This window comes from Ictidomys tridecemlineatus, chromosome 4 (assembly GCF_052094955.1).
Source record: "Ictidomys tridecemlineatus isolate mIctTri1 chromosome 4, mIctTri1.hap1, whole genome shotgun sequence".
Classification (NCBI taxonomy): Eukaryota; Metazoa; Chordata; class Mammalia; order Rodentia; family Sciuridae; genus Ictidomys; species Ictidomys tridecemlineatus.
The window spans coordinates 21,747,479-21,768,317 of NC_135480.1; the positions used below are offsets into that span (position 1 = coordinate 21,747,479).

At 61.3% G+C, this 20,839-nt stretch overlaps 1 protein-coding gene across 5 annotated transcripts in view; it reads right to left on the bottom strand.

The window, feature by feature from the left end:
• The window catches only part of Cd82 (CD82 molecule), a 37,631-nt gene extending 21,335 nt beyond the window's left edge, over positions 1 to 16,296 (bottom strand). For 2 of the 5 annotated variants that reach the window (XM_078046187.1, XM_078046186.1), the window contains exon 1: positions 16,137 to 16,296. The gene's annotated coding sequence lies outside the window, so the exon portion shown is untranslated. Of the gene's footprint in view, positions 1 to 15,601; positions 15,806 to 16,136 lie in introns of those variants that run through there. The other 3 variants (XM_078046189.1, XM_078046188.1, XM_078046190.1) reach the window with 2 other exon arrangements.
• Between the last annotated feature and the right edge of the window lie 4,543 nt (positions 16,297 to 20,839).

Genomic DNA, 20,839 nt, shown 5'->3' on the forward strand with positions numbered 1-20,839 from the left:
CATCTGGCTTTATCTACCTCAGGACCTTTGCACTTGCAGTTTCACTGCCAGCAACGCTCTTTCCAGAAATCCTCCTGTAGACCTCAGCCTTCTTCAGCTCAGAAGGCTGCGGTCCTCCTCCCCAGGCCTCCCCTGAACACCTGAGCTGTACAGAGGGCATCACTGCAGCCACCAGTAGAATCGGATGATGCCCCTGCCCTGCCTGAGAGCCACTGTGGGGAATCAGGCTCTGTACGTGACTCAGGGTCTGTCACGCAGCCCTCACGGCAGCTGCCGGGTTTGCTCACTGGTGTGGACGTCCCCAGCCAGAGGGCAGCTTCCCTGAGAGGAGAGTTGCCCGGTGTCCCTGTCCCCGAGCCTGCCTGGCGCACAGAAGTGCTCAGGACGTGGGTGGAGGAGCACAGCAGGGAAGGAGGCCCGGGGAGGCCAGGAAGGCTTCTGAGGGGCCCATCAACTTCCACCCCAGAGGAAGACGCGGGACGGAAGAAACTTTAAGTCCACCCGAGAGCAAGGACTTAAAGTCAGGACAGGGACGCAGCCACATCAGTGTTTACAGCAGCTCAATTCACAACAGCTAGACCATGGAACCGCCCCAGGTGCCTTCAACAGGTGAATGGATACGGAAACACATGGAGTATTACTCAGCCCTAAAGAAGGAAAGCATGGCATCTGCTGATGGACGGGGCTGGACGCTGTCATGCTAAGCAAAATGAGCCAATCCTCCAAGCCAAAGGCCAGTGTTCCCTCTGACGTGCCGACAGGATTCCACATCAGGTGGGGAGGAGAGCAGGGGGAGTCTGGACTAGACAGGGGGAGCGAAGGCGGGGGCGGGGGGGGGGATGGTAGAATGAACGGGACATCACCACCCTCGGTGCACACGCGACCCGAGTGGCTCTCCGTCATCGCAACCCGAGAGGTCGAGCTTGACTTGTGTGTGTGTCAAAATGCACCCTGCTGTCGTGTTCAACCAGTCACAGCAAATAAAGAGAGATTCGACAAGAGAGAAGGGATGGCATCGCGGGCAGGGGACAGTGGGGGGCAGGGGACAGTGGCGGGCAGGGGCTGCCTCCCTCGAGGCAGGACCTGAGTCTCTTTAGGTCAGAACAGCGAGTGGCGCCCACAGACCCCACCACGCAGTGGGCAGGCTCATGTCCCCACGCTGTCCCCTCTAGCCACATGCCCTGCCCAGGAGTGCTCCCGGCCATGGTGGAGTGACCCTGGAGCTCTGAAGTCACCGGACCCTGTCCCCATGGCCAGAGAGCATCAGGGTGAGGTCTCCCCAGGGCGTTTGCACGTGCTGAGGTGGACCGCTGTAGCTCTGTCCCCAGAAGGCCTGGCCCCTCTGCTCCCACGTGGGCACAGGCTGGCCTAGGTGTCCCGGTGTGGCTGTGCCTGGCCAGGGACGGCTGCTAGGATAGAGTGTCCCATGGGCTCTCCGCCCCATCTGGCCTCTGAAGGCCTCTCCCGGTCATTCACCACGGGGCAGCATCGCTGGGCAGGAGGCCCGTCGGGGCAGCGAGTTGTCCGAGGGCCCAGAGGCCGCAGGTGACCCGCCAGCCTGGACAAGCCTCAAGCAGAGGATGTGCGGTGTCCAGCCCAGGGCTCCCCTCCCTCCCGCCCGGCCCGGCCCTGCCCCCCAGAAGGAGCCGGAGGCACAGCGGGCACAGAGCAGCGGCCCCAGCCTGGTCCCACCGCGGCTCCCGGCACCTGCCCCAGGGCCTTGGGAAACACCATGGAGCCGCCTCCTCATCCGTGGGTGGGATGTGGACCCCGCAGGACCCCACAGCCGACTGGAGGAACCCTCGGCCAAGGCAGGGCGCTGACCCTCTCCTCCCAGCCCCTCCCGCCTTGCTCGCGGTGGCCCTGGATGGTCACTGCACCTCGGTGCTTCGGCTGTCCCCATGGGAACGGAAGGGGCTGGGTGAGGCCAAAGTCACGGCTGAAGGGCCGGGCATTCAGCAGGTGTCTAATAAACGTGACTGAAGGTGACTGAAGTTGGTTTCCTGCCAGTGGTCGGGAGCCCTCTGGAGGCCGGTCCTGGCCTGGAGGCCTCAGCCGGGACGGCCCCGCTGCTCCTGGGCCAGGGGACCACAGGAAGGGCTCTGCCCCTCTCTGGTGGACCCACGGGCCATCTGAGGCTCGGAGGTCCAGCCTGTGGGTACGTCTGGGACCGACCGCAGGTGCCGTCCGCCTCTGGGGCGGGAGTCGGGGAGAGAGGCAGCTGGCCGCCGCCCCAGAGCTCTGGACCTTGTCCTGATCCCCAGGGAGAGCAGCTGGCCCCAGGCGGCCGCCGTGTCTGCCTTCGTGTTTGATGGGTGACTCCAGAGGCTGACCTCCTCCTCCCACTACCTCATTCTCCAACTTCCAGTCTTATCTTGTGGTTGTCGAAAACAAACACAAAACAAACAAACAAAAAGTGGTTTCCCTGGGCGGCCCCACCGCAGGATGAAATCTCAGCTTTCCTTGAGATCCACTCTGAACCCGGGCTCTGCTTCCTACTTACTGTCCCTGAAGGTGGAGGAAATGGCCATCTCAACATAACTCACTCATTTGCTGTGTGATGTTGGGAAGTGACTAAACCTCTCTGAGCTCCAATGTCCTCACCTCGAGCACTGGGGCTGCGGGATGATTGAGATGTGTGGACAGAGCTCTGGGGGCACTGCTGGCCACTCCAACACCAGGGAGCACAGCCCTCCTGCCCCACCTCACAGGCTGGGGAACTGTCCCCTCAGAGGATTTCAGAGCCCTAAGTGTCACTAGGCGACGGGGCTCAGCTCTGGGCACTTGGAGGACAGAGGCCAGCAGCCACCCTGCCACGCTGCCACCAGGAGGACAGGCTTTGTCTGCCCCCCTGTGTGGACCCGCTCTCTCCTTTGACCCCTGGAACCCCCTTCCCCACTGAGAGACTGTGATCCCCACTTAACAGAGAGGCGGAGGCTCCGAGGCCCAGTGTCTTGCCCAGGGCCACCCAGTGCCTGAGCCACGACTCAGTGTGACGGAGACCGGCGCTCCTTCCTCACCTGCTCTCAGGTGGGCGCAGTGGGTGGCAGAGCCAGCGCCCCACCCCTCCACCCCGCCGTCCGTGGCCTGTCCCCTGCCAGCCTGACCCTCAGCTCTCTGTCAGCTTCACGTATCCTGGCCAGGACGTTCCCTCAGTGTGGCTCATGAGGCCAACGGAGGTGGCCCTTCCCAGGCCTGGAGAGCCTCTGGATGAAGGAAGAGGACATGGCGGAAAGGCACCGAGTGACTCCTGGTGCTCCCCACCTGCCCCCCCACCCCTGGCCTCTGTGCAGCCAAAGACGCAAGCAGAGGCTGAGCCATAGCCTCTGGCCTCTGGCCTCCCACGGTCCCTCTGGGCTGGTTTCAGCTTCTCAGCAGGCTGCTGGGGCCCCGGCAGCCCCTGCTCCCTCCCGAGGCTGGGTTCCCAGGGCCGTGAGCTCAGACCCACAGGCTAGGGAGGCACCTGGCATGACCTGGTCCTGAAAACACTGAGGTCCACAGGAGACCGTGAGTCCCTGACTCTCTGGGAATGTGTGTCTTTAGTGCAGATATTGGGGGTCGGGGAGGGGACTGGTGGCCTGTCTCACATGGCGGCACTGTTCAGGGATCGCTCAGCACCCTGAGATGGAGAGATGGGGTCCACTTGGCCTGAAGTGGCTGATCAGGGCTCTGTCCCTAAGGCTCTGTCCAGTAAGTGGGGATCACAGTCTCTCAGCCACCAACGCAGCCCACTCACCTGAGGGTACTGGATGGGAAGTAGAGGGACATGTGGGGACTGTGTGAGAAGCTGTCCAGGAACCCCGAAGTCCAAGGCTCTTAATAATCAAAGTCCCCAGAGCACCAGGGGGCTCTCAGCAGCCAGCCCCCGCTGGAGGACCCCTCTCCAGCCCCCCAAGTGGGGACAGAATAGTGAACCAGGTGACAGGTACTTTGAATTGAAAGAGACCCAAATTCCCGTCTCACTTCTCAGAGCTGTGTGACATGTGGCGAGTCACCGCCCCCTCGGAACCCCAGTATCTTCCTGTAAAACGGTCGATGGGGCGTTTGCAGAAAGAGGCCACCTGACCACAGCCCCTGGGCTCGCGGAGGCGGCGGCAACACAGGGGACGGGTCGTTTTAGCCCTGATGGCAAGGAGTCCCCTCCTGGCATGGCAGAGGGACATGCGTAAAGACATGGGACAGACAGAGGTCCACAGACTGCGCCGGAGGTCCCCAAGCACTTGGATTGGGGTCCGGCAGAGGGAAGCCCCCAGCCTCCCTCTGCTTTTCTAACTGATCTCATTTAACCCCCAGCCCGAGGCCGACCACAGGCTCACACGGGGGACATGGCCCAGCTCTGCACGCAGGCCCCTTGCTCTCTGAGCCCACAGTCATACCACGCTGTGACTGGGGTGACGAGTGAAGCTAGGTGTCACGGGCAACGCCCAGACCCCGAGGGTGAGGCCGGTGTCTGCCCTCAGCTTCAGGAACTGTCCCCAGCCGGGCGGCGGGAACACGGGGACTGAACGCCAGCTCCTGCTCCCAGGAGAGGAGCGCTGCTTCTGTCAGGTTGGAGGGGACCAGGATGGACCCAGGGGCGCTCGACCCCTGAGCCCCGTCCAGCCCTGTTCTGTGCTTTATTTAGAGGCAGGGCCTCACTGAGCTGCTTAGGGCCTCACCATGGCTGAGGCTGGCTTGGGACCCGAGATCCTCCTGCCTCAGCCTCCAGAGCCGCGGGGAGGACAGGCGTGAGCCACTGCGCCCAGATGCTTTCGATCCCACCTTACAGCTGAAGAAACTGAGGCCCAGGTGGCAAAGACACTCGCGCCCGTCCCCCAGCTGCTGTTGCCGGGAATCCCCCAGCAGTCGGGCGGGAGTCCCTGAGCCAAGGGCCACGCGGGCCACCTGCAGAAGGGGCGATGGAAGACAGGAGCCAAAGTCCCCGGCCCCGGGGGTGACGCAGCCTCAGACTCAGAGACGGGGCCAGTGCGGGGCACTGTGAGCTGCTTCATGCCCACCCCAGCCCGGCCACGGGGGCTGGCCAGGGGTCCCCTCTGGGCCAGGCTGTGGCCCTGGGCGGGGTGAGGAGGACAAGCTCCAAACAGGGGTCCCCGCCCCGGGGACAGCAGGGTCCTGTCAGTCCCTCCCAGAGGGAACTTAAAAGGAAAGGTGGGCAGGGCCAGGCCACTTCATCCAGTCCCCTGCCCAGGACAGACCCAGGGCCCCGCCTGGCGGCTGGGAGGACGGCCCCACGGACACCTGGCCGCCCCGGCCCTGGGGCTCTGTCACCCGAGGGTGCTGGGCTGCTCCTGAGGAAGCCAAAGCCGGAGAAGGAGCCGGCCTCAGCCGGCCACTGCGAAGCCACAGCCAGCACCAGGTCCCAAACAGCCCAAGGAATCGCTGGGCCCCGGAGCTGGCCACCCCATGCGGTCACTCACGTCCCTTCCCTCCCTGTGCAGGGGGATAGTCCCTGTGCAGACCCTGAAGCAGGGTGGCCATCAGGGACCATGCACCCTGACCCTGGACACCAGCTCCCTCTCACTGCTGCCCATGGAGGGACAGCAGCCTCTGGGAGGCAAAGCCTGGCCAGGGACGGGGTGGGTGAGGGCAGAGAGTCCTGACTGGGGGTCCAGGCGGCCTGCTTCCTGCCAGGGGTGGCCCCGCTCCATCCCTTAGGAGTGAGAGGTCCCAGCGGCATAAGGGGAAGTGTGCGGCCAGGCAGAGAAGGAGCCTGTGCCCCCAGTGGACCCCAGGCACCAGGCCCGGGAGGTGTGTTGCAGGTAGGTTCACTCAGGGCCTCACACCTGGGCGGGCTACTGGGCTCCCTTCCCACAGGAAGAAAAGAGCTCGGAGGGAGAACAGACTGTGACCACAGAAGGCCACGGGGACCTGTCCACGCACAGCAGGTGCTGGCCCAAGGGCTCTGCTGGTCCAGCTCATCAGAGGGAGTCGGAGGTCACAGGTCGGGGATCGTGGGCTCCGAGAGGAGAGTCGGGGCCAGGCTGGGGCCAGGGAGGCCCGCAGCCCCGACCCGTGACCTCTCCAGGGACCAGTGACCTCCCCAGGCGCTGCCCAGCCCTCGCCCCGCGACAGTCTAGGAGCCCGCTACCCGGAGCAGCTGGAGCTCAGGCTGAGCAGGGCCCAGCCCGGGCCTGTCACAGGGCTCTGGCGGGGACAGTCAGCCTGAGCCGCTGCGGGGGGGCCCTGCAGGCCGCGGGCACTTTTCTCCCATGAGCCTCCTGAGTCCTCAGTGAGGAGGGGCCCCTTGTTGTTTTTAGGAGAAAACAGGTGACTTGCCCAGGGTCACCGCAGGAGAGCGGTGGTCCTGCCGCTGGCCGCTGGCCCGTCCCCAGGCGCAGACCCAGGGGCCCTGGCCCTGCCCACGCAGGCGCCTGGCCACCCCGCCTCTGCCAGGTCAACCAACCGGGTCGGCAGGTTCTCCCAGTGGAGGCCCAGGTCAGCAGAGTGGGCTTGGCCAGGGGATCACGGCCTGGGGGTGGGGAGGTGGCCGGGCCAGGAGGGATGAGGAGTGGCCTCGGGCAGAGCCACAGGGCCCGGGCTCTGCAGAGAGTCTGGAAGATTCCACAGGCACAGCCCCTTTGGGAAGAAGGACCCAGTCCCCGGGAGAGGGCAGGGCCTGGGGGAGCTGGGACGGACAGCTGGACCCCCGTCCTCCCTGGCCATGGGCTCCTGGCCCAGCGAGCTCCCGGGACCCACCGGCCGGCTCAGAGCTGGGGCCCCTCAGGCTGGGAACACAGTGGCCCGAGGCCCGTCTCCTTATGTCGGAAGCAGCTGGGGCCACCGCCCTGGGCGGGCAGCCAGGACAGCACGGGCCAATCCCTGGTCTCCGCCTTCCGCTGCGGCAGGACCCTGGGCGACTCACTCACTGTCACCTGCTGGGGGAACAGGCTGGGTAACAACAGCCTGTCCGCCTGTCTCCGGGGTGCTGGACGGCTGGAGGGGTGGACAAAGGGGTCATCATGAAAAGCGACGACCGGATGCCCCATGAGGGGGGCTGCCCAGGACCCAGGGTCAGGCAGCTACCGAGCAGGGCTGAGTGGCGGGGGGTTGGAGGGTGGGTGGGGAGCACAGCAAGACCCTGGCTCAGGCGGTGTCCGGGGACCTGTCTCCTGGGGCCTCCCAGGGCCTCCTGGGAAGCTACAGAGGTCAGGAAGGTAGGACTGCAGGGGCGTCGGGGTCTGGGGCACCAGGGGACCCAGGTCCTGGTCGAGTGCTCCTTCCGGCCGAGGGCACCCTCAGAGGCAGCAGGCCCCACTCAGACCGAAGTTTTTCCTTTCTGTGAAGTGGGGGTAGTGACAGTCATCTCTTCCTGCTGCACCTGAAGATTCCGTGCACACAAAGCCCTGGGGAGAGGAGTGGGAGGGGGTGGGCGAGGGAGGGGGTGAGTCCCGCCCCACAGGAGGAGTCTCTATGGAGCAGGGCAAGGTTCCACCGGTCAGCACCAGGGGCTGAAATTCCACCCAAGCCCCACCCCTGCCCCAGTCCACTACCCCACTGGCTCTCAACGCGCAGTGCTGCAGCATCTCCTGGGATCAAGTGTGAGAAACAGACATTTTTCAGGGAGGTTCAGTGGCACACGCCTGGAATCCCAGCAACCCAGGAGGCTGAGGCAGGAGGACTGCAAACGGAAGGCCGGCCTCTACCACTTAGCAAGACTCTGTCTCAAAATAAAATCCAAAGGTGTCGCTCAGTCTGGAGTGCCCCTGGATTCAATCTCTAATATGGGGGGAAAGAAAGTGAGAAAGAGAAGGAAGGAGAAAGGGAAGAAGTGACCGTTCTCGGGAGCCGCCCCAGGCCAAGAGAGCCAGCCACTCTGGGGGTGAAGCCTTCAGGGGCCTCCAAACGCCTCTCGCACGTGTCATTTTGAGAACCAGGGCCCCACCGCGGCCGGCCTCCTACTCCAGAGACACTTCCCCCACAGCCTCGCCTCCAACCCTGGTCTCCAGGAGGCCACTTGGAAAGGAGTCACTGTAGGGACAGGCCATTAAATAGTAAAGAGATCCCATGATTAGTTAATGATGTCACAGGGGCCAGAGAGAAGAGAGAGCCAGACCACAACTGCAGAGAAAAGCCCCCCGTCTGTCACTGTCCTGCTGTCTGTCACTAACACGCACACCCCGAGAGCCCGGCCGGTGGGTGTGCCAGCGAGCACAGGGGCAGCCGGAGCCTCCTGCCGCCGGGGTGTCTCTGTGTGTGTGGGGGAAGGGCTCTCCCCCAAGAATCTGGTCCTGACACTTGGACTTTAAGGACCCCCCAGCTGGGAAGTCACTTCTGAGATCCCCTGCGTGAGCTCAGGAGATTTAAGCACAAAATGTGTGAAGACAAGGCGGTCACTATAGCCATGCGGGTGCTAATGAAAAATTCAAGTGGCCTACCTGTGTGACAGCTGGGGACACCCAGGCAGGCCACCGTAGGTTCCTGTGCTTTGATGCTATGAAGCTGGGAAACTGGTTTAGAAGAGTTTTGAGTCGCCCGGGAAGCTGCCCTGAGCCGCAGTGAGCTTGTCCAGGTGGCACAGGAAGAGGCTCCCCCGGGGTGTGACCCCAATCTGGTGTGTGTGTGTACTTGACTGTTTTTTAAAAGGCCAAAACACCAAGCCGTGGGCAGTGTTATCTCTGGGTGATTAGTTACTTCCGTGTGTCTGTTTTTTACCCTGCAAGTTTTTCCACAAAAGCTTTCTCCCACAATTAGAAAGTTTGGGGGTGGGGATTTTTGGTGGCTATTTGGTTCAGATGAAGATGGAGTTTTTTTTTTTTTTTTATTGAGAAGAAATATCTGTTTTCTAGTTGGAATTGCTGGCCCCTGCTCTAAGATCTGGGACCATCCGTAAGCATCCCCATTCCACAGGATCTGGACTGATAAGGGGAATCTGGACTGATAAGGGGAATCTGAAGCTCGCTATCAGTACCATCTCATTTAATCCTCATGGTAACCAAAGCTTTGGGAGGCTGAGAACTTGCCTGCAGGTGAGCAGGCACCAGGGGGTAGAGCTGGCCCCTCCCTAGTCTGCATGATGTCAACCCCCGCCCGAGGGGCAGGAGGAACCCCGAGTGGCAGCAACAACCCCAGGGTTTCCCTGCTAGTAACTTAGACAAGTTTGAAAACCACTCTGCCTCCCGGTAAATGAGGGGCTGCTCTCTACCTTGTCAGGCAGGGGTGAGGACGACAGGTCCTTTCTGATTTCAGGAACTGAACTCAGGGGCACTTGACCACTGAGCCCCATCCCCAGCCCTATTGTGTATTTTATTTAGAGACAGGGTCTCACTGAGTTGCTTAATGAACGCCTTGTCCTCGATGAGGCTGGCTTTGAACTTGTGGTCCTCCTGCCTCAGCCTCCTGAGCCGCTGGGATTACAGGCCTGCGCCACGGCACCCAGCAAGACGCATCCTTTCTGCCCCAGTGACTCTAGAGTGTTCAGAGAGGCCGGGCGTCAGGGAGAGGGCTGTCTGCCTGTGTGGGTGTAAGGGGGTGACAACAGCCTTGACACGCACTCGCCTGCTGCGGGACTTCAGAGAATCCAAACTCCCCCCTGCCCCGGGTTTCTAAGTCCTCTATAAATGACAATTTACGGATTCCATTGCAACAGCATTCGGATAAGCCATCTCCCAAGACACGAGTGGGAGACGGTTCCGCAGCGGAGTGATTACTAATTTTCATGATTAGCAGCAACAGCAAACCGACGTTTATTGAGTGCTAACTGCATACCAGGCATCAAAGTGCCTCCTCTGTGCACCCACTCCTCGCTGGGGACCCTCGACCAGGTCACCGCCTCCAGCCTCGCTCCGCCCCCTCCTCACGCCCCGCCCCAGACCCCACGGTGGCTTCCCGGATTGGTCCAACTGAGCCAGTCGCCTGTCGCCTCTTGCACACCCAAGGCCAGGCCAGGGCGCCTGCAGGAAGCGTGGTGCGGTCCTGCTCCTGTCACCTGGCCCTGCGTGACAGCAGGCTCTAGTCCAGCGGGGGACCCTGCCAGTCCAGCTAACTCTGCAGCTCTGCAGACAGCAGCCTCGGGCCCATCGGAGGCCACGCTCCTGGGAGCACTTACAAGTCACGAGCTTCCTCTTGGAGCTCAGCTGCGTTTAGTCACTGGCCCTCCCAGGAGCCCCTAGGTGTCTTCTCCCCCAGGGTCCCAGGTGAGAGCCCAGAAGCCAGCTCCTTCCAGCTACTGTTGAAAGCTGTCACACCCCCCAGCGCCAGGGCGGGCCACCACCTGCGCCTCTGGATTAGGCTCCCTCCCGTGGTATCTGAGCCTGGCCTCCAGGCCACGGTCTCTGGGGCTCCACTGGCTGATAATTCACCTCCAGCCCACACTCTCGCCTGCCTCTGAAAAGATAGGAGTTCAGAGCCACGAAACCTCCGTGTGGTTCAAGTTCACCCAACATGTTTCTGTTTAAATATGTAGGATATTTTCAGAGCTTTATTGTTAAATATAAAAATCATACAGGCTGACTGCAGCGGACCCAGAAGATGGGGAGAAGAAAATGGTCTCTAATCGAACCCCTATAATTGTCGGTGGTAATAGGTCTGTCTACGCGGAGCTTCCTACACTGTGGCCTGTTGAGTGGGGAGCGGCTCTGCTGATCTGTGTCTGCAGTGCCCTCTGGCAGCAGCCGGGACCTGTGTCCCAGCCTGTCACACTGCAGGAGACAGGCCAGGCTCCCAGAAGACATGCAGCTGCCGGACACTGTACATACCTCACGGACAAAAGCCACAGGGGACAGGATGATAGGTGCGGTTTTGCAACTCGAGGGCTGTGCCTTGTCCAAGGTCACATGGCCAATAAAGGATGAGCTGGGACCTGAACCCAGGTGTTTGGGTCCCTAGACTAGAGCTAGTCCCCGGGCTCTCCTTCTCCTACAGACTTAAATCCTGCTTCCTATCAATCACCAGTTCCAAGGTCCACAGGTACAGAGAGGCACTGTCCTAGATGCAGCACAAACAGCAGCTCCTATGTCACTGCCAGACAGCCCAGGAGGTAAGGAGCACTGTGGCCCCTTGGTACCTGAGAAGGGTACAGGATCTACGGATGCTCACGTCGCTTATTAAAAAAATAGCAGGATATTTCCTCTAACCCCCACTCACCCTCTGATACACTTTAACTCTTCTCCAGATCCCTGACGGTACCTGATACGGGGTCAACGCCATGTAAACAGTTGATACACCGCATTCTTTAACCACAGGACGACTTGAAAAAGTCTGCATGTTTGCAATAGATAGAAATTTCTTTTCCCTAATAGTTCTGATCTGTAGTTGGTTGAGTCTGCAGGTGTGGACTCTGTGGCTAACAGGTGCTGGAACCCGTCAGAGAAGGGCACGTCCAGGTGGTCAGAGGCGGAGTGGGAACCACCCTCGGGCAGTCCGGCCTGAGGTCTGTGATCCTGCCTTTTCTCTTCCTTCCCCACTCCCCAGACCCGAGAAGGCTCTGGAGCTCTCCCTGAGGGTGAGGCACCGGCCCAGGGGGACTCGCCCCCCCCACCCCCAAGGTCACTCGCAGCTCCACAGCAGAGCCAGGCTGGAAACCCCCAGCACCGCGTCCACTCCCCTGCGGCGTCCCTGGCAGCCTAGGCCCCCTCTGCAGGGAAAGCCAGAGCTGGGCCCCGAACCAGCAGATGCCTCCACAGGAGGCCAAGAAGCCAGAGGAGAGAGGTGCCACCAGAGCAGCCCCCCGGGGTCTGCATGGACAATGTCCCCCATGGAGGCCACCCTCCCTCTCCCCCAGGCAGAACTACCCACAAATAAGAGCTGAGCTGAAGGTGACTTTTCCGCCTGAGTCAGGGCTCAGGAGAGGTCACAAGGCCCCCCACGGGGCTGGAGGAAGTCGGGCCGTTCCCCTCTCTGCGGGGTAAAGGGCGGGCAGCAGAGGAAGAGAGCCACAGCCACGGCCATGCAGGCCCAGCGGCCACTCCCTCCGCTGGCCCCGGGTTCGGGCGTGAAGGGCAAGACAAGGCATCCAGGTCCTGCTTCCCGTCCCCTGGTTCCCGAGTGCCTGCTGGGTGCCAGGCCCTGTGCCAGGTGTCCAGGCTACAGTCCCTGCCACGAGGACTCGCGGAAGCATTGTGTATACCGCTGCGGGACGGAGGGCTCCCGGTGTGCGCCGGGACGGGAAGGAAGGGCGTCCCCACAGCTGGCCAGACGGACCCCCACCTGAAGCCTGGGCCCTGCTGGGGAGACCAGCCCCGGGAGGAGCTGGGGAGCACGGCACAGAGAACTGGTGTCACGGCCACACACGGATGTTGGAGAGGCAGAGAGGTGGCACAGAGGCACACGGGGGACGGTCACGGGACCTGGGAAGCAGCACGGTGCGAGCCAGCCAGGCGCAGAGTGGCTTCAGTTCTCGCTTATTGAGCATCTACCACGGGTCAGGTGTAAAATGCTACGTATGTCACGTCACTTCTGTTACAGCTGCATGACATTCCATGAGGTCATTGTCATCGGCCCAACTTACGGATTCAGAAACCGAGGGTCAGAAGGAGTCCCACAGCTAGGAAGGAGGAGAGCCAGGGCTTTAGGGCTCTAAAGCCCAGCACTGCACCATCCTGCTGTCCCCTGTCCCTGTGCCACAGGCAGAAGGTAGGGGCTTCAGGGAGGGGCCAGGAAAGAAGAGCAGGGAGACAGGACAACTATCCTTTGTCCCAGGGGAGTCACCCAGCCCTGCTCTGTTGGGACTGTAGAGCAGGTGTGCGTGCACACGTGTGCCTAGGTGTGTATTCTCACAAGTGCCCTACTGTATAAAGGACAGATGCCCCTAAAGCCAAGTAAAGGATAGGCCGTCAACAGAGTAGGGAAGGGAAGCCCAGAGAGGGGAAGGAACTTATCTAAGGTCACACAGCATATAAGCACAGTTGGAACTAACTGCAAGGCCAGAATCTAGGCCTCCTTCCTCCCCTCAGCTGCTTCTCCCTGTCAGCACAGAGTGAATCAGATGGGACAGGAAATCACCATGGTTAGGGGGAATCCTGGGCATGAGTGGGGGAACAAGTCAGCCCTGAGAGACACCAGCTGGCCCTCACATCGCTGCTCTGTGGCCCGCTGCCTCTCTGCAGGGCAGCCTGTGGGGGGCGGGGACCACACAGCCCTCACCCCTGGCTGCTGACCTCTGGGCTTCCCCTCCAAGCTCCTCAGACCCAGGCTCAGGGCAGGGGAGGGGTGGGCAGGGCAGCTCCTGCTGAGATGAAAGGGTCCCCCACCTGGCCGGTCTCCTGCCTCACAGAGCCAGCTTTGGCCCTTTGAAGCTCCCTAAATCACAACTTCCACCGGCTGGAGGAAGCAGGGGCTAGGGGCCAAGGCCAAGACCAACCAGGGGCGCCAACAGAGCCCGGCTGCTCCAAGTTTGAAGACAGCCTCGGGGCTGGGTCTGCTCAGCCGTGGCTGGTCCTCAGCAGACAGGGCTGGGTCCCCAGGGTGGGGAGGGGTGGCCAGCGGGACTTCCTACCCGAGTGCGAGGCCCCCAGAGGGGCTGCCCCTGCTGGCTGGGCTTCAGGGGAGCCCAAGGGCACCAGGCCCCTGGCCCTTGCGGGACACTCGTCCTGGACCGGCTGCCTGCTGCTGTCCACGGCTGACCTGTGAGCCCCCCCCCCACTGGGCTGGGTGGGAGACCCGCAGGTGCTTCTTTCCACACCCGGATCCTAAACCCTGCGGCCCAGCCTCCTCCAGGCCCACCTGCTCTCCTCCATGGCTGAACACAGGGCCTTCCTGGGGGGCTCCCTCCCTGTCACTGGGCACCCCCACCACCCCACTCAGCTGCCCTCCTGAGCCCCTGCTGAGCGCCAGGGGCTAGGCAGGGTGGGGAACAGAAGGACAGGCAGGGATACCGCCCCACCCCACCCTGTGGGGCCTCTCCTACCCCCATGGCCAGAGGAAAGAGGGGGCTGCTAATGCCCATGGACCAACGTCCCCAAAGCTGCCAGGGCTCCTCGTCCCCATCACCACAGCCGCCATCAGTTCCTTTTCCCTTGATGGCTGGATCCGCCCCCCCACCTCTACCACAGACTGCCCTTCAAAGTGCCACCACTGTGTCCCTTGAGAACCTTCGGTGACTCCCACTTTCTACAGCTCACATCTGAACTTGCCACCCGGGCACCCAAGGCCCTGCAGGAGTCCAGCTGGTGGACCACCCGCCATCCCTGCTCTTACCCCGCCACCCCGCAGTGGACTTCAGCAGACCACCAACCCCAGGGCGGTGCCTGAGGAGTGGGGAAAGGGGTCACCTCCTAGAGTTGGCTCCCTCCTTTCTTTCTGCCCAAGACGCCATCTCCACTGTGGAGGCCCCAACTCTCCCCTCCTGGGCCCTGAAGAGCCCTCAACCCTTTCTTTCTGCATCTTATAAGAGAGTCCCTGCTGTGCGTCTCTGAGCCCCTTCCCAGAGGGTGACCAGAGTGTGAGGCCTGGAGTTAGATATCTGCTAGGCGTGATGGCACCACAAGGCGTCTCTCCCTCCCGCCTGCACCCTCTCCTTCCCCGCCACACCCATCTCTAACCTCCTGCCCCTGAAAGAGGAGTCTGTGCTCCAGGTTGACCTGAGCCCCACCAGGACTGGGGAGCCCAGCGGAAAGTACTGCTCAAGTCTCACCCCCTGCCCTGGTTTCTCAAGCGTCTCCCCCCTCCTCTCCTGAACACACACACACACACACACACACACACACACAGTCCCCTTCCATAGTGTGCAGCCTCCGTCAGCCTCTACTCCATGGTACTTTCCAGCCTGTTCTACAGTGTACAGCTCATCTCCCTAGAAGATGCAGGCAGCTGACATGAAGCTCCTTCAGTGTCCTTTGGTGTCAGACCCTGCTCAGACACAGGTTTCCTCCTGTCCTCACCTCCACCCCCAGCCAAGCATGCAATGGAGTAGTGGGGTTCCAGCCACCAGGACAATACAGACCCTTACAAAACCATGTTCCAGGGCCCTGGGCCTAAGTGACCATCTCCAGCAGGGACATGGGGGGAGTGTCAGCAGCTCAGGGTAAGAACAGGGCCAGGTCTCGATCGCTCACTTCTGCACCCCCTAGCTCTGTCTTATTTATAGCAGGTGCTCAGTAAATGGGTTTTGGTTTATTTAACTGAACACCTAGCAGCCTCAAACAATAGTACAGAAAACCCGGCTACTCTTTGGTCCAGGTGACACAAACCCCAACCCCCAAATGAACCAAATGATGTTGGTAGCAGGGGGCAGCCAGTCCATCACCTACCCTGCCACCTCGAAGCAGCTGTCCTGTAGTTAGTCCTCCCTGGTGCCGAATGCACCATGCTAGGCACCGAATACACCTTATTTTTCGCAGTTCCTGCTACTTCTCTTGGGTCCTGCCAGTACCCCCACTTTACAGACAAGGAAACTGAAGTTTGAAGTTTGAAGTGGATTTTGATCCCCAAATCCTTGCCCACAGAACTAGGATCCCAGCTACCAGGCCAGCACAGGGGGCACACCAACACTGGAGCCAGGCCTTTCAGCCCACAAAACTAACCCTGGCCTTGTCACAGGAGCCCCAGGGGCCTGAGCTTGCTCTGGGAACAGGGTTCCGTGGGGTTTTCCCTTCTCTTCCCCATTTACCACAGCAGAGCACTGTTGGTGCGCTGGGCTGGGGGCGGGCCCCTCAGGACAGCTCACCTGGAAAAGCCCCGCTGAGTTTCCGACTTGTGGTCTCTGGGGACCCTCCGCGGAGCTCTCACGATTTGGAGGAGGGACAGAACGAAACCCCCGGCTGTGGGTTCCCGGCCGCGGCTCTCGGGTCGGAGCCCCTCCGGGGAAGCAGTGCGATCTTTCAAGCAAGTGGCCCGGTTGGGCTCTGCTCTGCCAGGAGGGCACCGCGCCGGGGCGCAGGATCTGAAAGCGCGCGGCTTCCCTGCAGGCCCTCACCTTCCGGGGTTGGGGTAGGACAGGAGCCTGGAGTCACCTGGCTCGACTTCCTCCTCCTGGGGCCCAGAGATCCCGAGCCCGGTGCGGGACCGGCTCGGGGCCACCCAGCGGCAGCTGTGCACGGCGGAAACGGAGAACCAGGGGCTCGGGACGCAGCTGAGGCCCCTTCTCAGCCGCCCGCTGCCCCGACCTGTTGCTGGTGGAGAGAAAGCCCGGCGGCGGCGGCGGAACCGGGACGAAACTTACTCGGCCCCGCCTCTCCGGCCGGCCTCCCAGCCCCGCTCACCTGCTGGCTGCGCTTTGGCTCCGCGCTGCCACAAGTCCGGGTGGCCCGCTCACGCCCCGGTCCGCGTCGGACTGCGCAGCCTGGGCTCGGTCTCTCCGCCGTCCCCCTCCGGGAGGCGCTCGGGGAGTGCAGCTGCCTCGCGAGGCCCCGCCCCGGAGGCCCCGCCCCGACACGCCCCCTGGCGGCCCCGCCCCTGGGCCCTGCTGGCGGGGAGGCCACGCCCCTCGCCCTGCCCCGTGCGGGCCTCCTCCGGGATCCCAGCCCCTCCCGCCTCCGGGTCGCGCCGAGGAGGAAGCCCGCCGCTGTCCTGCCTAACGGCCCGCCCCCCTCGGCCTCTCGTCCTCACCCGCGGGCGGCCTTCCCGGGGCCTCCCACCGTCCCCGCCTCCTCCTCCGAGGCAGCCCCTGCCCGCCTGGGCCAGGCCACGCCCCGGCCACGCCCCTTCCCCGCGGGGTCCCGGCGCCTCCCCAGGCCAAGGCCCCGCTGCCCCACTCAGGGCGCCGGCCCGGGCCCCGCGCTGGCAGCCCAGGGCGGCTGTATCCGGGTGCAGCCCGGGGACGGCGTGGGAGCGGCTCTATCAGTCGGCGGTCGGGGCCAGGAGCTTTTTAAAAAAAAACGAGCAGCTACCATTGGTGGAAGTCCTGTCGGGAAGCAGGCTGCAAGCCAAGCTGCTGTAAATGAACTAACCCTTGAACTCCCGCCGCTCACGGGCTACCCACGATGCCCCGGGTTACTGATGTGCAACCTGAGGCTTAGAGAAGGGAAGTCGTGGTCTGGGCGTCTCATGCTGGAGGCGGTGGTGAGCGGCATCCAGCCCCAAGCCCTGAATCACAGGCTTGATGCTGCCCCAGCTTGCCAGGACTGGCCCCTGGAGAAGTGGCCCAGGCCAGCCAGCCTCATGGGGCAGGCTGCCTTAGGCAAGGGAGGGGGCAGCAGGAGGGGTTTGGGCCCTGAGCCCTGGACGTGAACTTTCTCCTTTGACAAGTAGCCTGGAATGATGGTGGGCTGCAGAGGCTTCCAGAAGGCTGTAGGGCCCCGCCCTGCATCCCAGCCACGTGTACCCCCAGACTCCAGATGACCAGCCTCAGGCCAGTTCCCAGACTAATGACCAGAACCATTAACCTGTGCAGCTGACAAAGCTCTTTCCCCCCATTATCTCATTGCATCTCACAACAACGCCATTGTGGGGAGGGTGTGACCCTGCCTGCTGTGCCTGGGTGAAATAGGCCAGGAAGTTGGATCCTGGCCCAGCCCAGGGCCCTGAAAGCATGGGCCTTGGACCAGAGACATCGCCAACATTCCCTGAGAACTTACTAGGAACTTATTATATCTGGGGGCCCCAACCCAGGCCTTCTGAATAAGAAACTCTGGAGCAACCGGTTTTCACCAGGCCCCTAGGTGATTCTGAATTATACCCGGACCTTGGGAACCACTGTCAGGGCTCAGTGAAGGAGGGAAGGTGGTCTGAGGATAGCCCGGACCCAGGCAGCCTCCTGGCAGCTCCAGCCCAGGCCAAAGCAAGGTACTTAACCTCTCCACCATGAGCCCTGAAAAGGGGACTAATACCCATACTGGCTGCTGAAGATGGAACGTGAGCACATTCAGAAGTGTCTGGCCCTCGGCTTGGGCATGTGCGTGCCCAGTGAATATTCGCTGCCCAGTAAAATATCTGTTTTATAGAATTTCACACCGAGTTGGGCAAGTGGAGTTAGGGAATCCCTACAGTCCAACAGTGTCCCACGGGGTTGTCCTTCCCACAGAGGGACACTGGCTATCCTCACAGAGGCCAAGGTCCTTAGCAGGTTTCTGGGTGAGATAGTGAGGCTGCTTGCTGGTCCAGGGACCTTACTTTGAGAACCACTGTGCTTTTCTGCCTTGGGCTACATTCCAGCTCCGTCCCCCTACCCAACCCTTGCAAAATGGGTATCAAAAACCTCTTCCTCCCCCTGCTCCACATCTTCTCCTCAACCCCAGCTGGGGGTGTTGGTGGTGGTGGCTTGCAGCTGGCAGAACAGCTGGATCTCATCTGCCCTCTCCTGCTCCCTGGGCAGACATTCCTCACATTAGCCCCAACTGCCACCTCTTCCGGATGAGAGATGGAGGGCAGAATGCAGGCGGCTTCTGGAATCTTGGCCATATTCCACCCCCACCCTTCTCTGCAGCCTATGGAAGGGGGTCTCCCTGTAGGAGTCCTAGCCTGGGCACTGGTCCCATTATGCAGACTACACTGTGTGGGAAGCCCAAGTTGAGACCGCCAATTAAGGCCCACGTACCCTGTGTCTAAATATTTAACAGGCTGTAAAAAAAAAAAAAAAAAAAAGAAAAGAAAAGAAAAGAAAGTTCATCCTTGTACCTTGACAAATGTTCTTTTAAAAGATCAAGAAGACCATGTTCAAATTTAGGATCCCTGACTCCTGCACAGGAGCATGGTGGGAGGTCAGCCCACCCACCCACGTCCACTCTCTCCATCTCTGCCCTGGGTCACAAGGGGACGAGGACTCAGGCATGTGAACCCTGCAGCCCACCTTCCCACACTGTCCACACGCCCTGCCTGTAGCCAGTGCTTGGCCCCTCGGGGGGACACACACCAGGGACCGGATCATCCTCAGGAGGACGGACCTGGCAGGAGGCTTGTGTCAGCCTTGGAACTGGGTTTGAAACCCAGGCCTTGAAGCCCAGCCCTAGAGTTCCAGGGTTTTTGATGCCTGAAGCATGATCCAGAAAGGGCGTGGGCTCTGGGGGGACACAGAAGGTGGCACTTGCCACTTGGCCTGGCCTCCCCAGCACAGGGCCTGGAACTTAGGGGACAGTGGTTGAGTAGGTGTGTGGCTGAGTCTTGGCTGCAGAGCCGAGTGAGATGCTCTCCGGCTGTCCTCATTCCCTCTCTCCCAGTAGAAGCTGGACTTTGTCGTGATGTTGGGCATTTTGTCAGGTGGGAGGCAGAGACGCCTCTGGTGAGCGACTCTGCCTAGTGGGACAGTTGGTTCCAGGGGCAGGGGATCAGAGCACCCTAGCAAGCCTGGGCAGAAGACCCCGAGCAGCTCTTGGAGGACACCAAGACTTCAAAGGGGTCTGCCCACAGGGGCCCCAGTTTCAGAAATCCCCCCCTTGACTCTGGAGACCCAGAGTCCTCCTTGGCAGGAGCATGAGCAGCAGGTTCCTGTGGGTGCCTGCCCCCTAGCAAAGCCCCTGAGACTTGCCCAGCTCAGGGTTTGTGGGGGGGGAAGGTGTAAGGTTTGTTTCCTGGTGCTGTTGTCTCAGTCCATTTTGCATGGCTCTAAGGAAACACTTGAGGTTGGGTAACTTTATAAAGAAAAGAGTTTTATTTGGGCCCATGGTTCTGAAGGCCCAAGGTCACATTGGTGATGGCTTACTACAGAATCTCCAGGCAGTTCATGGCAAGGGGCAGCGAGGGTGAGTGTGTATCTCTCTTCTGTCGCTCTCTCCCTCTCTTATAGAGCCACCGGTATTCAGTTGCAAAGGTCAATTTGAATTGTCAACTTGATGGGATCAAGTGACACTGGAGACTAAGAGGCTTCCGGGTGTGGCAATGGCAGCACCGTCCAATAGGATGACAGCTTGGGAGAAATAAAAGTTGGGAGACCGAGGAAGCAGCAGCCGACAGACATTCTTCCTTCCGTCTTCCAAAGCCGACTTCCTCCGCCAGTGACCCCCAGAAGCATGGTCTTGGGCTGGGTGCACCCTTGCTCTCTCTTGTTCTGGGGCTTCAGCCTGTTGGACTGCGAGCTGCTGGTCCCTCCACTCTGCAGCCTGCAGACGGCCACGTGGACTCTCCAGCTGGTCGCATAAACCCCCTTCTCATAGTCATGCTTCCCGTTGACTCTGCCCCCGGAGAACCCCGACTAGCACCTCGGTCATGGAGCCCCACCACACCCTGTTAGATGGCATCACCTCCCGGAGACCCCCTCCAAACGCCGCGGCTGGATTAACTTCCTACCCTCTTTACGAGATGCAGTGGGGGCCACATGTGAATCTTGGGGGACCTGAGACCCTACCTGGACCGGGGCGGCTCTACACCAGATCCCCCCAACTGTTTATTTTGCCCCTCGGGCTGCTCTTCGGGGGATCTCTGGGGCAGGGGCTGATCTCTGCTCTGTGCAGTGTCCCTGGCTCACTTGGGGACATTTCCACAGGGTGCACTCCCAGGCCAAAGCTGTCAGGGGAGAGCCCAGCGGGAGCCCTGGACCTCAGGCTGCCACAGGTGGCCTGGGCTTCCCCCCAGTGAGCCTGCTGGGTCTCAGAGCAAGAGGACACGTAGGCCCAGGTGGCATCTCGGGGTGGCACTGCTCCTCAGCACCTCAGCATTCAGCCGTGGTGGTCATCACTAGGGCTCGTCCCGTTCCCAGGGAGGAGACGTGGTCTCTGTGTCCTGTCCTGATGAGGGGGTGGCAGGTGACTAGAACAGGCTGTGGGACAGATGCCGTCCGCCTCTGGGTGGGTCTCAGAGTGACACAGTAGAATTCCTCTGGTGGGAGCTGGGGGTCCGGATTAAGCTGATTTAAAAAGAAAAGAAGATATTTCTTCAGGAGTTAGCACTTCCTCCCCTCAGGCGGCCCTGGGCTCTCCAAGTCCTAACCACATCCCCAGGTGCCACCATCCCGAGGCCCACTGCTGAGATGTGGAAATGGAGGCACCAAGACACTCAGTCACTTCCCAAGGTCACCTGAGAAGTGACAAAGAAG